Consider the following 19,519-nt stretch of genomic DNA (forward strand, 5'->3'; position numbering starts at 1 on the left):
CGGATATTAAAATGAACCAATAGGTTGACTAATTTTTATAATTTCTATGGTTTACTATATATGCTTGTACAGATTAAAATTGGTGTTCTATCTTTGTTGACTTCAGAACAAATCTCTATAAAATTAACTACCGTACATTTAATTTATACACTGTAGTTGTAACTAATTCCTTGTATGCTAGCATCTGTACCATTATATGTTCAATCACTGGCATAGCTGGGGACAGGGGGATTTCTGTCACACCTTGTTATGTTATATCATAGTGGTTTACTGCACATTCAGAACAGACTGTTGTAGCACACGTCTGTCCTTGGCGCAGGTGCCCAGGCCATGGCCGGCTCCTCCATCCAGGACAGGAAGACACTTTGTTTTTTTCCAACTCCTTTTATATTGGTCTTATAGATATTGGGAATGTTCCCTTCACCACACCTAAAAACAAAAACCCCAAAAGAAAACCCCGTAAAATCCTGGCTATGCCAATGTGTCCAGTAACTAAATTTCATCATCAGATTTTACATTTAGAATGGAAATAAAGCAGAAATTGACCATATTATTTTCAATACATTGCAGTAGCACATGTGGTAAGTGTAAAATAAAAGAACCACATTTATTAATTTCATCTGTGATTAATCTGATTCTGCATTTAAAAATATATGAAATACGTGTTCAACAATTATGTAACACTGCAGGGGAGGGGGATAGCATGGGATACATTCTAAAATGTTATGTGGTGTTTGTGAACACATACATGTTTTGAAAACTATATGTCTCATGTTCATTCGGTGACTGGAAAAAAAAGTCACATGAAAAAATGTCACAGAAACAAAAGTCACAATTTAGTATAAGAAAACAAAAATCACAGGAAAAAAGTCACAATTTTTATAGGACAATGTATGGGTTTGCAGAGTACTGAATGTGGCTAAATTAAAAGAAAGTGGCATCATCATATGCAGCGGGGATTTGTTACTCTTATACCGGCCTTGGTAGCACAGTCATCGGACTATAAGCTGGTAGGTACAGAGTTCGCAGCCCGGGACCGGCTTCAACCCAGAGCGAGTTCTTAAGGGCTCAATGGGTCGGTGTAAGGCCACTACACCCTCTTCTCTCACACTACACCCTCTTCACTAACAACTACCCCACTGTCCTGGACAGACAGCCCAGATAGCTGAGGTATGTGCCCAGGACAGCGTGCTTGAACCTTAATTGGATATTTAAGTGCCTGGGTCCGGGTGGTGCCTGGGTCCAGCTTACTGATTAGGCTAGATTAAAGAAAGTGGCTTCATGTCGTGCAGGAGTGGTGCCTGGGTCCAGCTTACTGATTAGGCTAGATTAAAGAAAGTGGCTTCATGTCGTTGATTAGGCTAGATTAAAGAAAGTGGCTTCATGTCGTGCAGGGGTGGTGCCTGGGTCCAGCTTACTGATTAGGGTAGATTAAAAAAAATGGCTTCCTATTGTAAATGATTTATATTGGGAATGGGTGGTTTATGTATACCATTCGATTCTTCGCATTTTCTTACCTCGACCTTCAGACAATGAAGTTGTCTAGCGAGAACGTGGTGATTTCTCTACCCCCCACCCTGGGGGCTGTGTTGCGTGTACTTGGCCCACTAGTCAAGTACCGCATTGAACACAATGGAGACAGTGCTGTTGTAAACCTTGAGTTACGGAGCTACCAACTCATCAGGATTAAGAAGACCAAACCTAGCGGCTCAACCGCCAGGAGCGGTCCCACCTGCCCCGAAGAGGAAGATCAGACCAACGGGAGCGAGACAGGGTGATCCAAACCCGGTGGCTAAACCACCGGGGGCGGTTCACTCTGCACAGCCGCTCCCAGTTTCTGACCGGAAGCACTCGCCAGGAGCGGAACAGGGGGGACCAAAGCTGTCAGCTCCACTGACAGTGGCGATCCCTCCTGACGACCCACCTGCTGAGATGGAAACTGGACACGTCATCGTGACGGACCCCCCAGCGAGCCCACAAGCGCCTTCTATTGATGTTTTTGCCGACCCTGCAGCCGGAGGGGAGTCAAGATGTCAACGGTGACACTCGGAATGGTCGTCTGTGAAAACATCCCATCCAAATGGCAGAGTTGTATCCAGCTTTACTGGATTACGGAATTGGCTTAGACTCAAAGGAAAACTGGCAACCAGATTGCAAAACAGGACGGACTGTACAGGCAAGGACTCTTGATACCGGATATGACCAATACTACGATCCATCGTATCCTCAAGATAGTGCTGAGAGATATATATCCGGCAGCCATCTACAGAATATCAAGGTCTTGATTGAAGAAAGTGGCAGTCCATCACCTCGCCATGATGTCCGTGTACCAACCTTTTTTATTGGGGTTGACTTTAAACGTTTTGTTCTAAATTCTGGGTCCAGCTTATTTTGGCGCCCGTTCTGCTCAAAATCACCTTACTTTTCGGCCGGGTAACCATTTTTGGCTAAAATTTTAGAAACAAGTATGGCTTCCGAGGAATATTCAGCCAATGCTCCCACTCGGTGTTAATGAAGTGTCTGCTAGTCGGTCCGCGCTACTAAATGGCTTTTTTCCAAATTCCGCCCACTTCAAACTTACCCCCCCCCCGCTGCTCCGGAGTCAGTCACTGGCGAAGTCAGAGGCTAATTCCGCAGTGGGCGTGCCTGAACCTTCGTGGATAGGGGCACGTAAATATAGTTACCCATACCCATACAAACATGCAACTCGCAAAACAAAGTTGTAGTGGAAATGCATCAAAAGATCAAGTGGTAATTGTCGAGGGTCTATGATTATAGACTTGCAGAGAGAGAAAAACTCTTAGTGACAAAATGTGTTTGATTTGTCTTTCATTGCCTAATATATTTTTTAATTAAAAGTTGTGACTTTTTTCCTGTTTTTTTTACCTGTGACTTTTTTCTAGATTCAGTCATGGACATTTTGTTCTTTATCAGATGATTTTATTTTATCCAGTATTAATTACCATAGAAAAACAAAGCAAAATTACAAACAAAAATATTCAGTAATGTTGGTTGAATTCTGTTAAAATGATTGGGAGTGGGAAGTAGAGGAGTGATGAGCATTATATAATTTTAGGAGGACTGGTCTTAGCATTACAAAATATTATATGGGGGCAGGATAGGTTATAAAATGAATCAGATTTTGCTTTATGTACTGTACTTGTTGAATGACTTTAAAGTCGCAGCTGCACTACATAATTATAGAACTGTAATTTTTGTAATAAACAATATTCATTCAGTGAAACAAATACACATGTAGTTAAAGTATGTGTTGCCAAAAAGTCCAAAATATTTGGTCAGAGTATTTAAATTTTTAAGAAAACCTAACAAAATTGACACTGCATGTTAAGATCAGTCCATACCTTTTCATATTTGCAGATGTTATGGAGATGGACATTAATTGAATTATTAATTGAAAATTTTTTATTAGCAGAGACCAAAACTTTTTATCTTATTTATCACTGTTATGTGTAATATTTTACTAACTACAGTAACATAGGCTACTTATTTGTACTTCTGATTGTGCTTTATTGTTGTGAGCATTAAAATAAAAATATAAAACAATTTACACTGTTATGTTCATTATTATTATCGATCCATAGGTGATTGCGGTGGGCAGGGTCGGATTATGCTTTAGGTAACGGGGGTTTCTGAAACAATATGTAAATGTTTATAATTTGAAATTATAAATTTTACAGGATACCTCAAAGAGTTAATCATGTTTCCAGTAACATTGGGGGTTAGGGGTACGTAGGCAGGCTTTTTTCAATCATTGTGCATGAATGAGTGGACGAGAGGGTACACACGTGGACATCAATTTAGATCTACGTGGTATGGGGTTTTGTTAGTGGGGGAAACCCCCATAATCGGCCCCTGGTGGGAAGTAGCCCAGTGGTAAAATGCTTACCTGATGTACGGTCGGTCTAGGATAGATCCTCGTCGGTGGGCCCATTGGACTATTCCATGTTCTAGCCAATGCACCACGACTGGTATATCAAAGGCTGTGGTATGTGCTATCCTGTCTGGTATGGTGCATAAAAAAATCCCTTGCTAATGAAAATGAAGGTTTCCTCGCTGAGACTATATGTCAGAATTACCAAACATTTCATATCCAATAGCAATTATTTAATAAATCACTGTGCTCTAGTGGTGTCGTTAAACAAACAAACTTTATATGATTTTATTGATGGTGCTGAACAACTTGATTTTACTGTCATGGGTGGGTTCTATGATATGCTTAATTTTGCGCCCTAGTATCGAATTGCATCAGTGGACCCTTTGATTCGGGGGGGGGTCTGTCCCAACCAGTGCCCCTCGACTTTGTCTGTGGTATGTGCTGTCTGTCTGTAGAAAACTGCTTATAAAAGATCCATTGCTGCTAATGGAAAAATGTAGCAGGTTTCCTCTAGAGGCAACGGCACATGATAAGAATGCCTCGTACAAGAATGGCCACAAGAATACCCGAATATGACAGGGCAACATTATGATTTCATCGATTGCTATGCAATTGACTATTCAAGTTTGAGGTATCAATAGTGTGCTTGAGACTGTTATGGATACTAAATTAATGTATTTACACTGCCTGATCAGGCTTACAGCCAGAAAATAATGTAAGAGTACCGGTACATAATAAAAACAGAACAGATCATATATAGGCCTACATACCCCTTACAGGTGGTTATGGGATTGAAATGTTTTGAAATCATTGGACACTGCATTTCATGTATTTTGACAAATTTTAAACATTATAAAAATATATCCATTGGTTTCCAAGATTTTACGGTACCAGTATGTAATTTCCCCCTTTATACCCTCTGGCAGAAACCTAGTCCGAAGGGACGCAGAAAGTGTGGTTCTTTCTACGTACAAATATTGTTACATACCCAATATATAGCTGGTATTCAAAACTTGTGGCACCATATGTTTCAACCATTTCTCAACCGAAATAGTGCAACAAATAGACACACAAACCAAAAATGTGTAACCTACCGTACTGACTAAACCCTGATGGAAGTATATGTGTACTTGCATCATTAACAAAATAAATCTTCCAACGACAACATATGTAAAAAAAAATGCCTGCCATTTTAAATTTGCTAAATAGAGGGAATCAACTCCCTTGCACATTAAGAAACCCTGTGTGTGTGTGTGTGTGTGTGTGTGTGTGTGTGTGTGTGTGTGTGTGTGTGTGTAAAAGAATACACTGTGGGATTGCTTTCAGAAATAGTTTTATTCTTCTACAGTATATTGTTGAAATAGTTAAAACAGACTATATCAGGTGCAGACCCAGAGGGGGGGGGGGGGTTGAGTGATTCGGATCACCCACCCCACCCCCACCCCTGCTCAGGACAACATTTTTAAAATCAGTTATTTTAATCGATGAATAGGCACTCTTAAATAGTTTTCATTTAGTTAGATGCAAATGAAAAAAACATTCTGGATTCGCGCCTGTAGACTAGGCCTATAGGCCTATATATTGTGTTGTCAGAAATGATTTGTTCTGTGACAGGTTCACAAAAACATAAATCCATTTATAAATACCAAATAACTTATTACTGTCTTAAGATATCTGCTTTATCCTTCGAAGTCGTATTTTTGTTACCATTGTTTATACAGTAAAAAAAAAAAAAAACCCCAAACAAAACCCATCTACATTTTCATCCTTGGGAGTGGGGAGCCTACATATTGTGTTAGGTTAGCCTAATTATTAAGTTTAAAACCATATTTGCCTTCTTCTTCTTCTTTTTTTTCGTCATAACCAACAAACAAAAGTTGCTATGAATTTGTTTTTGCGTTGAATTTATATCGACGTAATCAACAACTCGATACGGATTCCGGAATAGCCATAATTTGTTTTTTTGCGCTGTGCGGAATCCCAATTTTTTATCGATTCTGTGCAATTTGATAGTTTGGTTTTGGCAATTTTTTCAAACACGTTGCTTTCAGCTGGCTATTCTTTTTGTTAGCTCAGGAAAAACTACTAGCGGCTACTATCTTGGTATGTAATGGGTTTTTGTTTTTGTTGTTTGCAAATTAGGTAGACAAATGTAGATTTATCTAACTTTTGTTTTGTGTATGATCATACTGCGCGTGCGAAGTTCGCATGTTGGCATGTGTTCGTAAACATTAGACTGTAAAATCTAAATTCTAATAAAAATAATATAGCCTATACGTATACCAGTTTAAATATCTTTAAGCTTAGTTTTTGCTCTAAAACAATTATTGTAATATTACAAAATGGGTCTAGATACTGTAAACTTTAGAAAAGAAATCCCTTTTTCATTTGTCACTTCGTGAGTTACCGTAAAATATCAAGTACTGGCACGTCATGTATTCTTGTTGTATCGAAAGTCGTGGATAAAAAGCCAAAACAAAGCAAAACAACAACCAACAAAAAACAAACAAACAAACAAACAATAACCCCCAAACCCCCCAAAAGTTTATTTCCTAAGAGATATAGAGATTTATCAAAGGAGAGACGATGTAGCCAGGGCCAACAGTAGTTATTGTTCCATTCCTGACTGCTGTGTGAGCCATGAGTAGAACTCTGACTCATATAGATCATGAGTTTCACAGGGCACGCGTACCGCTGTTCTGTTAGCGTGTTGGTTTCGCAAACTTAAATTTACGCGAACCGCAAATCGATCGAGCCAAACGGTTTTAAGAAATGTACTCGGACCGCTGGAGGCGCCTAAATTATGTTATAGTTACATCATCCTTTTCCGAGAAATTCATCTAGTTAGACCACGGTTATTGCAGCCGTTGAGTGACTGGTGTTTAACTAGACGAATCTCAAGTGATGGATGAGGTAACTAACTTGTACAAAGAAGTTTTACAATTTAATTTTAGCAGACCCCCCTGTCAGAGCACAATATTTCACGAGAACCGTTGCTCTGTTCGCGTGTCGGTTACGTAACTTTAAAATGACGAGAACCACCAATCGGTTACGTGGTGAACAATTACATTCTAAAATCAAAAGTACCATATGATATATCAGAAATGAAAGTGTAAATCAGTTTATGTTTTTGAACCACCAATGTAGCACAATCGGTTACCTAAGTAAAACACGTGGACTGACTTCCAGTTACCTAAGTAAAACACGTGGACTGACTTCCGGTTACCTAAGTAAGACACACGTGGACTGACTTCCGGTTACCTAAGTAAGACACATGTGGACTGACTTCCGGTTACCTAAGTAAGACACACGTGGACTGACTTCCGGTTACCTAAGTAAGACACACGTGGACTGACTTCCGGTTACCTAAGTAAGACACACCTGAACTGACTTCCGGTTACCTAAGTAAGACAGACGTGGACTGACTTCCGGTTACCTAAGTAAGACAGACGTGGACTGACTTCCGGTTACCTAAGTAAGACACACGTGGACTGACTTCCGGTTACCTAAGTAAGACACACGTGGACTGACTTCCGGTTACCTAAGTAAGACACACGTGGACTGACTTCCGGTTACCTAAGTAAGACACACGTGGACTGACTTCGGTTACCTAAGTAAGACACACGTGGACTGACTTCCGGTTACCTAAGTAAGACACACGTGGACTGACTTCCGGTTACCTAAGTAAGACACACGTGGACTGACTTCCGGTTACCTAAGTAAGACACACGTGGACTGACTTCCGGTTACCTAAGTAAGACACACGTGGACTGACTTCCGGTTACCTAAGTAAGACACACGTGGACTGACTTCCGGTTACCTAAGTAAGACACACGTGGACTGACTTCCGGTTACCTAAGTAAGACACACGTGGACTGACTTCCGGTTACCTAAGTAAGACACACGTGGACTGACTTCCGGTTACCTAAGTAAGACACACGTGGACTGACTTCCGGTTACCTAAGTAAGACACACGTGGACTGACTTCCGGTTACCTAAGTAAGACACACGCGGACTGACTTCCGGTTACCTAAGTAAGACACACGCGGACTGACTTCCGGTTACCTAAGTAAGACACACGCGGACTGACTTCCGGTTACCTAAGTAAGACACACGCGGACTGACTTCCGGTTACCTAAGTAAGACACACGCGGACTGACTTCCGGTTACCTAAGTAAGACACACGCGGACTGACTTCCGGTTACCTAAGTAAGACACACGCGGACTGACTTCCCGTTACCTAAGTAAGACACACGCGGACTGACTTCCCCTAAGTAAGACACACGCGGACTGACTTCCGGTTACCTAAGTAAGACACACGCGGACTGACTTCGGTTACCTAAGTAAGACACACGCGGACTGACTTCCGGTTACCTAAGTAAGACACACGCGGACTGACTTCCGGTTACCTAAGTAAGACACACGCGGACTGACTTCCGGTTACCTAAGTAAGACACACGCGGACTGACTTCCGGTTACCTAAGTAAGACACACGCGGACTGACTTCCGGTTACCTAAGTAAGACACACGCGGACTGACTTCCGGTTACCTAAGATTTTGAAATATTGTCCCCTGCCCGTACATTTCACCTTGCTTTGTAGTCCGAATCAGACGTAGCAAATGTGTGGCTATTTTGCAATTTATTTGGTCCGCCTTGGACTACTTGCTTCAATTAGCCTATACGGGGAAACATGTCGGGAATACTAATTCATCTGACATTACAAGTGCAGATAGGCTACAAGGAGAGTGCGCTGCGTAACCCCTACTTCAAATCTGAAGTGCCACGGAAAAAAAAAAATCAAATGTTTAGCATGATTTTATATTGAGGGGAGGGCATCCACACTATCTTTGAGTCATGTATATAATTATAACAGACGAACATATATTTAACAGGTAGTTGGGTGGGTGTACTTTTTCAAGACTTACACAGGGCCCGCGGAGTGTATTTGAAAATGGGGGCAGGGGTGGGGCGAATGTCTGTGGATCAAAATGCATGTATTTGTGTGCCCGGGCATGCTTTCCCCCCAAAAGTTTGAATTTTAGGTGGTCAAATACATTACAAGCCTTCTGAACAGTGTAACATGGAAAAGTGGGTGGTGTGCCATGACCTCTTGCTATAGGCGTCCTTTTTAACGCTGCCAACTCCTTCAATACAGGTGTCCTTTTTAAATGTCCTTTTTAAATGTTGCAACTGATAAAGTAATGTAATGGAAAATGAAGCGAAACTATTTGATATTTAATTTAATGTTTTAATTTTAATACCTCCAGGATTAAACAAAAAGAAAGAAATTCTAATACTATATATTGTTCTTTGGCTAGTATACAATGTACACCTACTTGTACACATAAAACATATATGACATGATGTTCTAAGTTAATTTCTTGATATTTTGCTTTTAGCAGGTTTACTAAATTTACTAAATAGACTGAGCCCTCATAATTATAAAATGTAATTTTTTTTAATTTTTTTTTTTAACTCAGGACTGTGCAGGTTCTAATAGACCAAATTAATTCTTATTGCCGATAATGTTTACTAATAAAACTGATATAAGCAGCCTGGTTGCATTCACATTTGTCACTAGCTGAACCGAATAAACGGATACATAGACATGTATGTAATTACATAATGCTGTCTGTACAATTTATGTTCTAATTCACTCTAACCAAAACACAATGGCAATCTGATTATTTTGATAAAATCTGAACCTGTTTTGTATTAGATCAAGTGCATAGACCAATTCTTTTTTTGTTCAACACATTGAACAAGTACCCTATGCAGAGTTGTTTGATTTAAATCATTGCAAAAAAATCATGCATTTCGATTTTTTAATTTTTTTTATTATGTTTCATTTGATTTTTATGATTATTGCATTTATTTTTATTGATTATTTTGTAAACATGCGATTTATCAATTAACTTGCAGTAGAAAAAATTAAGTGTTATTTAAAATCAATTGTTACTTACGCTAGATAATTATTTTTACATATATTTATAATTGAATTGCAATTCGATTTCAACACCATGTAGTCTAACAAGTCATACTGATCAGTGACAATTCCCCCAAATCTATGGTTGGGATGATCCTGGGAGATCAACCCAATAGAAGGTGTCAAGTGAAGCCATTCTGCTTCAATGTGGTAAATTGGACAAATTTGGGGATGCTCTAGAGTCAGATCTAACAGATGTGACTTGAAGTCACTGACTTCACGTGTCAAATCACCGTATATAGCCATCCTGGCTTAAACACCAAGTACTTAAACATTAACTCAATAATCCCCAAAATGCATTTTGTTGCCTCATTTCTAGATGTTCGAGGTATTTCCTTTCAGAATGCAGTGAAGCTTCCAAATCGTGTATTTAATAGGGAGCAAATATTCAATTCAGAAGCTCCAAATTAAAGTAAAAATAAAAAAAATCAAATAAATCGGATTTAAATTTTAAAAATCCGATTTAAATTTTAAAAATCCGATTTGTTTTATTAAAAAAAAAAAATCATGATTTTTTTTAACCCTAACCCTATGTGTACCTTGATATCGCTTGTGTCAAAAAACTGTATGATGTCACATAGTCTCGTTCAGCCTTACGAGTAATTATATTTTGTTAGTGTATGCACTTCAGTATGCAAGCGTTTAAATAGCTGATTAAAGCAAAACAAATGTGTATAATTCTTAACAAGATCTGGCAATACAAATATGGTTTTAAATTGATTAGTGCAGGAGGCGGGATGTAGCCCAGTGGTGAAGTGTTCGCTTGATGCGCGGTCAGTCTGGGATTGATCCCCGTCGGTGGACCAATTGTGCTATTTCTCGTTCCAGCCAGTGCTCCACAACTGGTGTAACAAAGGCCGTGGTATGTACTATCCTGCCTGTGGGATAGTGCATATAAAAGATCCCTTACTGCTAATCGAAAAGAATAGCCCATGAAGTTCCTGTCTCAATATCTGTGTGGTCCTTAACCATGTGTCTGGCGCCATATAACCGTGTTCGAGTGCGTCGTTAAGTAAAACATTTCCTTCCTTCCTTGATTAGTGCATGCATATCAAAAAACAAAATGGCCTTAAACGACTGCACTTTCCTGTAAAAATGTGGACATGTTGGTGTTCCTTAAAAATAAATGTGATTCTGGACTAGACAATGGACACACTCATGATTATTCAGTTTTGACTTTAAATAAGTAAATACTGTTCTTCCTAGGCTTTCTGCAAACCTTTTCACTTTTGTATTCAAGGACGTGGTTACATATATAATAGAGGATAATAAACGAGTTACCAGTTATTATCAAATTTATGTCCCATATGAAATAATTTTCACTTGTCATGAGCTTTAGCGAGTGACAAATGAAAATTATTGCACAAGGGACATAAATTTCATAATAACTGGTATCGAATTTGTTATTCTATTTATTACCTCAGCTATTGTTTTCTCTGAAAGTCTAAAAAAATTTCGACACACATGCACGCACAGTTTACGCACTGTTCTGAGTATTGCTATGACTTTGTAATTTAATCAAGTTCATAGATAATTTTCAAAAACAATAGTGCTCTTTATTCTGATTAAAAATCTATAATGATTTGCATTAAAATGACATTTTGTTATACATTTAACACCAAAAACAGGGAGCCGTAAACACAAACTCTTGAAACTACATGACGTCATTTTGTGTTTGCCAAATCGCGATGACGTCATATTTAGTACCGACAAGGTCATTGGTTTGTAAGCGTCAAATTGTCCAATAGTATTGTTCGTTAGACCAATGCAGAATATTTCCCACTGATAAAATATGAAAAATATTTTCCGTTATGAGTGACCACTGGGGTAATAAATATTCGTATTTGTTACCTCATATTGGTGATATGTATTTGTATTTGCTACCATGTGTATTTGTTACATCCCTAATAATAATAGTTGCAAGTGCAATATTTTGATATACATTTATTTTTTATAAATTAAAGGGACAGATCCTAGTATTTAAACACTACAGCATATTGTTCACTATTAGAGCCGTTTGTGATCACTGAAATCAAACATTACTTATATTTTATTCTTTTGATTATCCATTTTCATAGATCCAAAGTCTTTCTGGTCATCCTGGTGTTTGTAATATAAAAAATTGTATTTTTCATATTTTTAAAAACGCACATGTGCGTGTGAAAAGTAGCGGTTTATTGATTTGAGTTCTAGTCTATATTTAAGGATATTTCCTGTTTTAACATCACAGACTCTTCTTTCACTCTATATTGTAACTTTATCGAAATGAGTTACAGGTTTGTAGAGTAACTAAACTTAGTCCATTTTTTACGGGTTAAAACTAGGGTCTGTGCCGTTAATACCAAAAATGTATTAATTTCACACATTATTATTTCCTTGTTTTGCCGCCTGTTATACTGTACTTGTTGACTTGATAACAACCAACTCAAAGTTTAACTTGTTCATAATCTATAGGTTTAAACCCCAATATATAGGCTGTAGTTGAAGGTATAATTTTTATATACAGTAGTTAAACTAAAAAAATTAAACTATAATTAACAGATTATTAAACGCTGCTTTTCACACTTAATTTGTAATGCGAAAAAAGGCAATTTAATGTAAATTAAATTAAACTGGCCTGTAAATTCGATTAAAAATCCCTAAAATTAAAAACAAAACCATGTAAGTTTTTGCCCTGAGTCTGCTGCAATTTTTGGCTGAATTTTTAAGGGGTGGATGCAATGTTATATCAAGAAAAGGACGCCTGCAGTGTTACAAAGTACCCTAACATGCATACTAATTATACAAGCAGTTATTCCCCTAGAAATAGGGTGTGACATACATTGTAGCCTAGTGGTAAAGCTCTCACTTGATACCAATAGCCAGGATTTTAGAATTTAAAAAAAATGTATGTATGATTTTATAACATGTAATACAGTAAACACAGAAAAAAAGGTACAATTGGGGGTGGGGGCATGTCCCCCGTGTCTTCCCCTCACTACGTCACTGATGCGAGGTCAGTCTGGGATCAATCACAAATGGGCTTTTGTTGTTCCTCCAGCCAATGCACATCCAATAGTCAATGATTAATAAATCAGTGTGCTCTAGTGGTGTCATTAAACAAAAAAAAAATTTCTTTTAACTAATACTATGTACTATATATAATGTTTATATATATACATACACACACACACACACTTTTGGGGGGGGGGGGGGGCAACCCATACGGTTATTTATACAGGTGTCATGTACGCATATTCTGGCCTGTTGTGACAGTCATCGGAATAATGAGTCTGGTAACCCGAGCACAGGTTACCTCAAAATTGAGACCCTGGTGACCTGTAGGTTACGACACCACATGTTTATATTTCCATTATTACTATAACATCCCTTCACATATTAGTGTTTTCCCTAGCTTGTTTTAGCATGGTGCAGCACCATGCCTCAGTAGTCTAGCACCATCTTGCCTCAATCAACGCCATGCTGCGCTGAGATTAAACAAGCCTTTTCCAGTAATTAATTCTAAAATTGCCCTTATAAAACACCCAATAAGGTATCATTAATTAATTATGATATATAATACACACTGATACTTTGTTATTCATTCATACCACTGTTCTCACTGTACTGATATTGTATGTGTGTCTAAATAACACTTGGTTTATCAAAATTTAGGTGGTGTAGTTTACCGGTAATATGATTTTGTGAAGAACAAAGTATCGTTCTCGACTTTATTTATATATGTGGGAACCTGGACGACCATTTTGGACTTTTTTTGATGTGAGATTGGCAGAGGGCCACATAGGATTCAAAATATGCTAAAAGCATGCATGCTAATAGTATTCTCTCTGTTGTGACAGGGTTTTGACTGATTATTCATGAAAAGCGTGAATACCTCCTGGAAGTCTACGTAATTATAGCATATTTAGTTTAGGCATGCATAGCTCCATGACATGACCTATACTCCATCTTAGCCAAGATACAAAAGTGTGTTTTTGTCCTATACAATAACTTTATTTTGTTTGAGTCTAGGTGTAAATGATATGTTTATTCCAAAAAGTATTATGTAAATGAAATATATGTACATGTATGTACCATAGGCACTTGATGACAGGAAAATTTAAATATTGTCCATATACCACAATATACCCCTCAAAAAACCCTCTTAGCACGCACTAGCCTACATACAAACCCCTGAAAATATTGCTGTTGTCAAAGAGGAAGAGAAAAAAAAAAAGAAGAAGGAAAAAAAAAATAATGATAACCACTAACACGTAGCCTATATTGTTACAAGGCTTAACCTGTTAACAAGCATTTTCCCTACACTGAATGCAAAAATATAAATTTGAAAAATGACTTGAAATAATCGATGTTTAATTAATTAAACATTTTAAATCTTTGAACTGGTTTATGAAGTTGCAATAAAATGTCAAATGTAGATATTATACAAAGTAATTAAAGAACTTACATTTTCAAAGTCGAATATATGGTCCTGATGAAGTGTTTTTAATACCTGATTATATCAAAGTCATACGGTATTTTTCAAGAAGCATATGATACAAATTAAGCTGTAAAAGTATTTTTTACTTTTTTTAAAACATTTTTCTCATGTAGTTTCGTGTTTTAAAATTTGCATTATGGGCGGGGTAAAATCCTCATTTCGTCATGGCCAGGAATAAAACGCAAATAAAAATGCTTAGGATAGGGTGCTGTTAAAAAAAAAGAGAAGTACTGAATGTTTATCGGACATTGGGCTTTTAATCACAGTGACTAACTCAATGCAGCAACCACCGTATCATGTACTAGTGTCATTTGGAAATGGTTTATTATCCTGTCATCAAGTACCTATGGTATGTACATGTACCATCAATAAAACAAAAGAAATATGTTCTCAGTGTTTAAATAAACAGAAATGAAAATATATTTTATTTGTTGAGTAAGATTTATGTAACTTAAAGGAAATAGTACTAAAATAAGGACAAATTAGCATGGGATAAATTATTGTACATGTATATATATATATATATACAGGGCTCAAAATAGGAAGTTGAAATATTTTATATTTTAATTTTTTATACAACCCCTGCAATTAAGAAAATGACCACGGCAAAATATTTGCCGCAAAAAATAGTGTCCACAGCAATTTTACTGTTATGTTTGCAACTCTGGATTGTAAGTAAATTTGAATGATCAGTTTGTTATTTGTGTTGTTTGCCAGTATGTTGGTAATAAATACCAGTTACGATGTTTGTTGACTGAAAGTGACGTAACAGTTAACATGCAAATGACACGTGCACGATCAAGAACAATGGGAATGACAATTTATCATATACAATGTAGTCAGTCCACACCGATGTGCCAGTTCAGTCTGTATCTTTTAATTATATTACATCAAAGTGTCAGAATATATATAGAATTTAAATAATTTTCTTTAATAACAGCATAATTTCTATTAAGAAATCTGTCACCAAGACCAAATACCCTCCTTTCAAACCCAAGTAAATTGGTAAAGTTTTTTTGTTTTGTTTTTTATTAGCTCACTCGGCACCAGAAAAGGTAGCATATTTTGTCAGTATAAATGTCTGAGAAATTTCTGTTAAACTATCGGAACGATCTCTCTATATATATGTTTGTCTACAAATATCTCATGATCAGGCTGACCATAACATTTCAAGTGACTTGTAGGAGTGTATGATGAACACTGGTGAAGTAGTCTTACATCTCCCGACTGATTTTTTGAAACTTACTCTCGAGTTGGAGCCGGTACTGGGACATGATTTTTGTACCTACCAGCCTTAAGTCTGATGGTTTAAGCACCATGTTACTGAGGCCAGTCTGCATCCGTCTTGAACTTCCTGTAATTATTGAAACAAACTTTAATGCTCTTCTTCCACATGACTGACATCCAGGTTCCTCGCTTATTATTTACCTACAACACCTTTCAGTTTCACTAGGATCCGAACACCTGTATTGGCTTTGCCACAACATACAGGCATTTTGAAATATTTATATACAGCAGACTCCATCTACATTTGTGTAAACATGTAATAAAGCGAAAGGAAATAAATGTTTTGTTAGTGAGCACCTTAGCATGTTTTAAAATCAGACAAAGACATTTGGTTGTGAGAATGTTAGAACTGCCTCCACATACAGTAGGAATCTTAGAATGCTCAGATTTCTGATTAGCAGTAAATATTGTAGTCTTTGATACACTAGTTAGTCAAGTTATGTAGCATTAGTTGAATGGGAATAATTACCCCCCCCCCCCCCCCCCCCGGGTAAAACGGGTATGGCGCCATACCCAGATTTTTTTTAGGTTAACCTTTTGACAAAATTAATTACTCGTATCATTACTGTATGATTTTCTTAACCCTAAATGTAACTCATTTTCTTTCTGAAGGAGGGCCCCCCCCATAACCCCTGTTGACTAGTTGCATTCAATCCCATAGCACCATACCCTGAAATTTGTTTCTGGCAGAAACACTGCCCCCCCTCCCCCCCACACACAACACTACCCTGCCTACCCCATACCCCCCCCCAAAAAAAAAAATCCAGAAAGATAGAAAAAAGTGATATAAGTAAAGTAGTATTTTCTCAGTGTCTGTGGACAAAATGCAAATAAAAAATCCTTTCCTAATAATGAAAACATTATAGTGGGTTTCCTCCGCAGACTGCATGTCGATTATTATCAAATGTTTGGCATCCTATAGCAGATGATTTTAATCAACGTGCTGGAGCGGTGTCATGAAACAACAACAAAATAACCCCTCAAGTTAAAAGGCTAAGTTATTTTTTAAACTGTATTTTCTTTCTGTATTTTTTCTGAATAAGCTGTATTGATTCCTCACTTTTTATATCCACTTAGCTACATGTAAATGGTTTACTGGTGAAGAAAGGTGCACACGCACTACATGCTTCTACATAGATTAACATATACTCTTCAAAAGAAGAAACGCAAAACCACATTGTCGTAACATTTGGAGAATTGATTTAATTATTGAATGGTGAGTCCGATAATTACCAAATGTTGCAAGATTGTTCACAATTCACTCTAGTCCATTGTGAGTAAGTGATAGGACACACCACCAAGGTCAAGGTCATCTGGAGTCAATACCGGGTGTGGCCTCCGCGTGTGTTGACAACTGCCTGGCACCGCCTGCCCATTGAAGCAACCAGAGTACGGATGACGTCCCGGGGGATGGTGGCCCACTCGGCCTGCAAGGCTGCTGCCAGCTCGGGCAGGGTCTGGGGCTGTGGTTGTCGCTGTCGGAGGCGTCGGTCCAACTCGTCCCATAGATGCTCAATTGGGTTCAAATCCGGTGATATCGATGGCCAAGGAAGGACATTAATGTTGTTGTTCTGTAGGAAAGCCGTTGTGAGACGTGCTGTGTGAGGCCTGGCGTTGTCATGTTGGAACACTGCGTTGGCGTTGGCCATAACTGGAACGATGTGTGGCCGGAGGATCTGGTCAATGTAGCCCTGTGCATTCAGGTTGCCCTGCACGTGGACCAGGTCAGTTCTGCCAGTGTGTGAGATGGCTGCCCACACCATGACACTACCCCCGCCGAATCTGTCCACTTCCTGCACGCAGTTTGCCGCATAACGTTCACCACAACGCCTATACACGCGACATCTTCCATCATGACGTCGGAGCAGAAATCGGGACTCGTCACTGAACCACACCTGTCTCCATCGCAGTTGAGGCCATTGTCGATGAATCTGGCACCACTGCAGTCGGAGTCGACGGTGTTGTGGTGTTAAGATGACACCTCGAACTGGACGTCTGGCACGAATTCCTACCTCACGTAGGCGGTTCCGTACGGTCTGGTCGGATATCCTGCGCAAACCTGGTATTGTTGCGGCTGTGGAGGTGGCAGTAGTCAGTCGTTCCCGAAGGTGGCGTACCCGGATGTAGCGGTCCTGCCCGGGGGTAGTGACCCGTGGTCGACTGGATCTAGGGAGGTCACGTGTTGATCCATGTTGGTGGTAACGGTCCCACAGTCTGGAGATGGTGCTTGGGGACACATGGAATGCCCTGGCAACGGCCGTTCTGGATTCGCCTGCGTCTAGTCGGCCGATGGCATTGTTTCTCTGCGGTTCACTGAGACGTGGCATGTCCTGGATTGTCAACTGTCGGCCAGATACAGAGGCCAGGCAAGCGAACACCCTGCACTTTTATACTGTCGGTGTTCATGTTGCACGTGCAGACAACGCACGTGCAGTGGTGACATGGTTTGCACGTGGCTGCGTTTTTGAGAATATTCACATTTTGGAACTTTATTGTACAGTAGCTGCGTTTTATCGAATGTAACTGTGGGAATGTGTTTGGGACATGCAATGACCTTATATTCACAAAGCATGAACCGGTAGGAAACATAAAATCGGAGTTATAACCCATTTGTACCCTTTTGCGTTTCTTTTTTTGAAGAGTATATATACTTAATAGATGTAGATGTAATAGATGCTGTATATGGGGAAGTTTAGATGGGGTGTGGTAGCCTTACACTGGACTACCACCCAAAAATATGACCGCCATGTAGATAGCCAGCTTTCCTCAGCTGAAGCTTTTTATATACATGGCTGTTGTGTATATAGTCATGGCTGTTGTGTATATAGTCATGGCTGTTGTGTATATAGTCATGGCTGTTGTGTATATAGTCATGGCTGTTGTGTATATAGTCATGGCTGTTGTGTATATAGTCATGGCTGTTGTGTATATAGTCATGGCTGTTGTGTATATAGTCATGGCTGTTGTGTATATAGTCATGGATGTTGTATATATAGTCATGGCTGTTGTGTATATAGTCATGGCTGTTGTGTATATAGTCATGGCTGTTGTGTATATAGTCATGGCTGTTGTGTATATAGTCACTTCAGTGTTAAGTACATGTAGCAAACATTTGGTAATGTTTACATATAGTCTTAGAGAGGAAACCCTCTACCTTTTTCTATTAGTTGCAATAGTGTAATAATTAAAGTTTGTTTTATTTAATGACACCACTAGAGCACATTGATTTATTAATCATCGGCTATTGGATGTCAAACATTTGTTAATTTTGACATAATATTATACATGTTGTCTTAGAGAGGAAACATGCCTCATTTTTCCATTAGTTGCAAGAGATCTTTTATATGCACCATCCCACAGATGGGATAGCACATACTACGGCCTTTGATATACCATTCGTGGTGCATTGGCTGGAATGAGAAATAGCCCAATGGGCCCACCGACAAGGATTGATCCTAGACTGACTGTGCATCAGGCGGACGCTTTATCACTGGGCTACATCCTGCCTGTACATGTACCAAAGCTGGTGGCATCCATTATGGTTGTATTTATGGAATTCATCTTTGTACACCATATTAAGCATGATGTGTACATACGTACATACAGTAGTTGACTGAACCTGAGCGCAAAAAAAGATCCTTACAAAATTTGGCATCAGATGAGTATAAAGAAACCAGTTGGCAGTGCACATGAAAAGAGGAGAAGCTGCTGATAAGTTTGTTTGTTTTGTTTAACGACACCACTGGAGCACATTGATTAATTAATCATCGACTATTGGATGTCAAACATTTTGACTCGTAGTCTTCAGAAGAAACCCACTACATTTTTCCCACAGACAGGAAAGCACATACCTTTAATTGTCCAGTTGTG

The 19,519-nt window shown here is 38.7% G+C and overlaps 1 protein-coding gene across 1 annotated transcript in view; it reads left to right on the top strand.

Annotated features, from left to right (window-relative positions):
- Positions 1 to 5,907: 5,907 nt before the first annotated feature.
- The window catches only part of LOC121382247 (fibroblast growth factor receptor-like 1), a 73,991-nt gene continuing 60,379 nt past the window's right edge, over positions 5,908 to 19,519 (top strand). Inside the window, exon 1 of the mRNA XM_041511779.1 lies at positions 5,908 to 5,998. The gene's annotated coding sequence lies outside the window, so the exon portion shown is untranslated. The remainder of the gene's footprint in view (positions 5,999 to 19,519) is intronic.

The sequence above is a fragment of the Gigantopelta aegis genome, chromosome 9 (assembly GCF_016097555.1).
Source record: "Gigantopelta aegis isolate Gae_Host chromosome 9, Gae_host_genome, whole genome shotgun sequence".
NCBI classification, from domain to species: domain Eukaryota; kingdom Metazoa; phylum Mollusca; class Gastropoda; order Neomphalida; family Peltospiridae; genus Gigantopelta; species Gigantopelta aegis.